Raw genomic sequence first — 5195 nt, 5'->3', positions numbered from 1 at the left:
AGTTGTGTGTGCCTGCTTGTTTTCCCATTCCATGTTAAACATAACTCTGAGATACTCTTTCTAGAGAGGAGGAAGGGCAGGAGGTGGCAAGGCAGAGAATGGACAAGTAGCTATTCTTGTGCTTAGTGCTTTGTTTAATACATAATCCTTTGATGTGGGTTTTTTTCTCTTTTCCCGTTTTGCTTTTCATTGGGGTTTAGGAGGAAGAGTCTTGTTTTGTAGCTGTGTCTGGCTTGGTACTAGTGATGTAATCAAAACTGGTCTCAAAAGCACTACAGTGCTTTAACTTCAGACAGTGTGTACAGGGACAAGGGTTCTGTATCATCAGTCTCAGCTTCAGGGTTTCCCCTGCTCAGGCGAATACTGCATCTCAGAGTGGTTTTCTAGTTTTCTGTGGGTCCACAGATTAGTCAGTATTAAAGATTAAACCCTGTGTGCTACTTCTGAGGTCTATTCTCCTTTCACCTTAGCTCACTCTAAACTGAGAGACTTACAAATAAACTCAGTTGAAATGGAAAAGCTAAAGATTTGGAAAACATAATGAGCCAGGAGTCCACCTCCTCTGGACCCGCCCCCGCCCCCGTCCCCGTCCCAGGCTCACAGAAGGTTGAGCATCAGTGGGTTTGGAACAAGAAGGCCTGAGAAATCCTTCACTGCAACCCTTGGAGTCCAAGAGGTCTGAGGGGAGGGTAATTATAATCTCAGCTCTGAGGAAGTTCACACACAAGGATAGCAAATTTGAAAGGTTAAAAAAAAAAACAGAGCACATAGAGAAACCCTGTCTCAAACATGAGAAAAGAAATGAGTCTAGAGCCTTGAGATATTGGGCTGTTGCTCCCAAAGGACAGCATTTAAACAGAGCAGACCACTGGGCTTCCCAGTCGGGTCTTATCTGTCCATCTTTATTCATGTTGCCTTCCTGACTCCATCAGTTGTTTGCATATCTGACTTCTGGTTCAGAAAATGATCAATGAGCCATGGCGGAGAACATCCTTCAGTGACAAACCTAGATAGGACACCATCATTCTGGTGACTTCCAAGCACTGAGAGGAAGAACAAATGCCTAGAAAGTATTTTATTTTTTCTTTCTTTCTTTTTGGTTCGTGTCCTGGAACTAGCTCTTGTAGACCAGGCTGGCCTCAAACTCACAGAGATCCACCTGCCTCTGCCTCCTGAGTGCTGGGATTAAAGGCATGCACCACCACCGCCCGGCTAGAAAGTATTTTATGTCCTCAGTTTTTACCAGCCCCCTCTGCTGATCCAATCTGAAGTACGCACCCACTCAGGAACCTTGAAAGTCAAGACCACAAATCTTGAGTTAGAAAACACCAAGCATCAGGCAGCAGTGGCCATGAATTAATCCCTGCACTCTAGAGGCAGAGACAGGCAGATCTCTTTGAGTTTGAGGCCAGCCTGGTCTACAGAGTGAGTTCCAGGACAGCCAGGGCTGTTACATACAGAAGGCCTATCTCAAGAAAGAAAGAAAAGAAAAGACAGAGAGAAATAAAGAACACCAAGCGTAGAAGAATGTGGTGGCCTAGATTATTTTATCCTTTTTATTTTATTTCTTTCCTTTTATTTTCATAGCTCCTATGCTGGTTTAAGAGGAGAATCAAATAGCCACTGCTAATTTTCCCAAGCTCTAGTCAATGAACCCATACCATCCACATATGGGCAATAGTACTAAGTGTTCCTAGTTATCAAACTAAAAATGAAGCCATTGTGTTGGGAGGAGAGGGAAGTTGTCAGGAAGTAGTGGGTGGATATGATCATATTTCATTGAATACATATAAAAATTCTCCAAAAATAAAAATATATAATTAAGACAGAGAATAAAGGCAGGGTGTTGCTGAGAAGGATGAGAGTTTGGCACCCTCCACAGTCAGCAATGATAATAGGACGGCCTTTAGTACCTTGAAATTTTAGCTCTTGTCCTGAGGAGGGTGTGGGAAAGGGGCAGGACTCTTTTCTTTCCAATCTGAAAGTTGCTCTCTTAGCTGTCACTCAGACCTCTATGGAGATTGCAGAAGTGTCAAGTTTCTCTTAACACAACTCCCTGTTGTCAACAGCATGCTAGAAGATGGAACTGGCTTTTGTGTTGAAGTGAGAAGAGTTTGATCAAAGTCAGCACTCTTTTCTCTTCTTAAAGCAAGGCTCTGAGATAGAAGTTCTTCCTTGTGTCATAAAACAAACATCACCTTTGACTTCCCACTTTTGGCTTTAAATCCTAGAATCTGCTCTATGCTTGCAAGGTAAGTGTCCTGGGTTGTTTTGCCTTCAAGAGGAAATTTTTCCAAAAACTGTTTGTGCAGATGCTGAAGAGAGAGTGTGTTTTTGCAGGAGTGTGCTTTGCTCCTGGAGGCTGTTGACTGAGGCTAGCACAATAGAGTCAAGGAGACAGAAAGTAGAGCAAAGTTGGAGGAGGCCATCCAACAGGAAGGCTCCATGTCAGTCACAGCCATGGGTCCTTCAGTGATCCCACTCTATTCATTTTGATCTCGGGATGATACAGCAGTGAACGACCCTAGGACACCTAAATAGAAAAAACCCAGGCAAGCACAGTGGCAGTAAATTGGCTTAGCTCATCATCAAATGGCGATTCCCTAGAAGCCCTAGTCGATTCTGCCATCTGCTGTCACGTATGTTTTCCCACATCTGAGAACTGTTTGCTGGTCGGGCAGGTATGAGGTGGGGTTTTGCTGTTGTACAAAGGTCCAAGTTCAGAAACTCAGGTCTCCCAGCCAGAGAGTAATACAAGTATTGCTCATGTTCTAGTGTTTTTAGAATTGACAGAGATGGCACATTTTCTTAGCCCTTCAAGATAGAATTCATAACTGATTGTTGGCTCTGGATTTTCCTTGGCTGTTTGTTGAGCTTTTGCTTTGTTTGAGGTTTGTGTTGCTTTTTCCTTTCTTTCTTTCTTTCTTTCTTTCTTTCTTTCTTTCTTTCTTTGTTTATTTTTCTTCCTTCCTCCCTTCCTTCTTTCCTCTCTTCCTTCCTTCCTTTCTTGTGGATTTTTTATTTTATGAGTAATTTTGTCTCAGACATGATACTTCCAAACTTGATAGAAAGAAAAAAACTACTTTAACTGTACCTTTTCAAGAATTTTGGGCAAGGTTACATACATGCTTAGAGGCGGAAACCGAAGCAGAACTCAGATCTCTCCATCTCCAACTCCCTTATGATCTTCTCTTACTGATACAAATACATTTTCAAATGGCTACCACTATCAGAAGATCACAGTACTCAAATACTACTATTGAAGTGTACAGATGTGTCTCTATGATCAGATAATAATCAGCACTAGAAAGACTGGTGCTGTGGTCCAGTTTTATCCCATGGTCCACTCCAGACTGGGCAAAAGACATTGTGTCAGGATTTTTACCAGGGCCAGCTGCTCGACAGGACCTACCACATGTGCCGTCTGTATGTCTGCCTCTCTCCTTCATGCCACGGCCTGGTTCGCTGCTTTCATTGTCTCTAAGACTTTATTTCTCAGATCTAATCTCTGAGGCTCTCTCACCTAGATTTCCACTCTTAGCTCAGTCCCTTAAGTCCCTGCACTGAAATGTCCCCAGGGCACAGCAGTGGCCAGATTCCTTTGCTGTAGTCTATTCTACTCGCATACTTTCCACTTCACCAATTTAATCAACAACCACTTCCCTTGTGTCTTTGAAAGACAGAGCAGAGCAGAGATCTGACCACTTCAGACCTTCTCTTAGTGGCCGAGCAGTTCAAGTGTTCTTCTTGGTGAAGGCCGTTTTGTTCCTGGTGGGAAGCAATCCAGGTGTTCTTCTCAACTCAAGAGAATCCACAGGTATGATTGCATATTTCCAGAAGCTACCTCTCCGAGCTTTTCCGAGAAAGATAGGAAGGAATGAGCAGCAAGTAAATATTTTGTGATGGGTCCTTTTATCTAAATAATATGATATTGTTTACACAGTCCATTAGCATAGGTATTTTTCTTATTTTACCAGCAGTCTATCAGAGAGTGTTTTGGTTGTTGTTGTTGTTGTTGTTGTTGTTGTTATTGGGAGGTGAGTGCAATAACTTTCCAGCAGCTGCTATTGTCACTGTTCTATGGCTGTGTACAACATGACCAAGGCAACTCTTTTTTTGTTTAATTTAGTTTCAAGACAGAATTTTTCTGTGTAGCTCTGGCTGTCCTGGAACTTACTCTGTAGACTGGCTGGCCTCGAACTCACAGAGATCTGCCGACCTCTGCCTCCCTGAGTGCTGGAATTAAAGGCATGTACCACTGCCACCCAGCCAAGGAAACTCTTATAAGAGAAAGCATTTAATTGAGGGCTAGCTTACACTTTCAGAGTTTTGGTCCATTATTATCATGGCAGAAAGCATGGCGCATACAGGTAATGGATGAAAACTATACCCTGATCCACAAGCAGAGAGAGAAACACCCTGGGCTTGGCATGGGCTTTTGAAACCTCAAAGCCCACCCCAGGGGCATGCTTCCTCTAACAATGCCACTGCTCCTAATCCTTCTAATCTTTTCAAATAGTGCCACTCCCTGGTGACTGAACATTCATTTATATGGGCCTATGGTTCCATTCTTTGCAGTAATGAGGAGTGGTGGCAGGCTGAGCAGGCCTGTTTTTCATTCCGCCCGGCTCCCAGCTGCCCAGCTAGCTTATCCCCAAAATAATTACACAGAAACTGTATTCATTTAAACCTTGCCTGGCCCAGTATCTCTAGCCACTTATTGGCTAACTCTCACTTCTTTATTAACCCATTTGTATTAATGTGTAATACCACTTGACTGTGGCTTACTGGCATGAGTCTAACCAGCATCCATCTTGGAGAGGAGAGCCATGGCGTCTGCCACACTGCCTTCTTTCACCCAGCATTCTGTTCTGTCTATTCCACCCACCTAATTCTCTGCCCTATTAAAAGGCCAAGATAGGGGCGGCGGGACGCGGTCGGAAGACCGGGCGGCGGGACGCGGCCGGAAGACCGGGCGGCGGGACAAGGCCGGAGGACGCCTATCACGGCCAGCGGGGACCGGCTGGGACCAGCTGGGACCGGAGTGACTGCAGAGGACACAGGCTGCTGGCGGTGGGAACCATCCCAGCAGCAGAAGCAGGCAGCAGGGACTGCGCGCAACACCGAGATCAGATCGCCCCACTACAATTAAATCAAAGAGGTAGGCCTTTTGTTGGCAAGGTCACTGGCAAACG

The 5195-nt window shown here is 44.6% G+C and overlaps 1 protein-coding gene across 1 annotated transcript in view; it reads left to right on the top strand.

The window, feature by feature from the left end:
• The first annotated feature begins 2145 nt into the window (after positions 1-2145).
• LOC101991873 (dimethylaniline monooxygenase [N-oxide-forming] 4-like) overlaps positions 2146-5195 on the top strand; it is a 56778-nt gene continuing 53728 nt past the window's right edge. The window contains exons 1-2 of the mRNA XM_013352548.2: positions 2146-2252; positions 3680-3817. The gene's annotated coding sequence lies outside the window, so the exon portion shown is untranslated. The remainder of the gene's footprint in view (positions 2253-3679; positions 3818-5195) is intronic.

This window comes from Microtus ochrogaster (assembly GCF_000317375.1).
Source record: "Microtus ochrogaster isolate Prairie Vole_2 chromosome 6 unlocalized genomic scaffold, MicOch1.0 chr6_random_2, whole genome shotgun sequence".
Classification (NCBI taxonomy): domain Eukaryota; kingdom Metazoa; phylum Chordata; class Mammalia; order Rodentia; family Cricetidae; genus Microtus; species Microtus ochrogaster.
The sequence above is the reverse complement of the archived record's forward strand: the minus strand, read 5'-3'. Positions and strand labels throughout refer to the sequence as shown.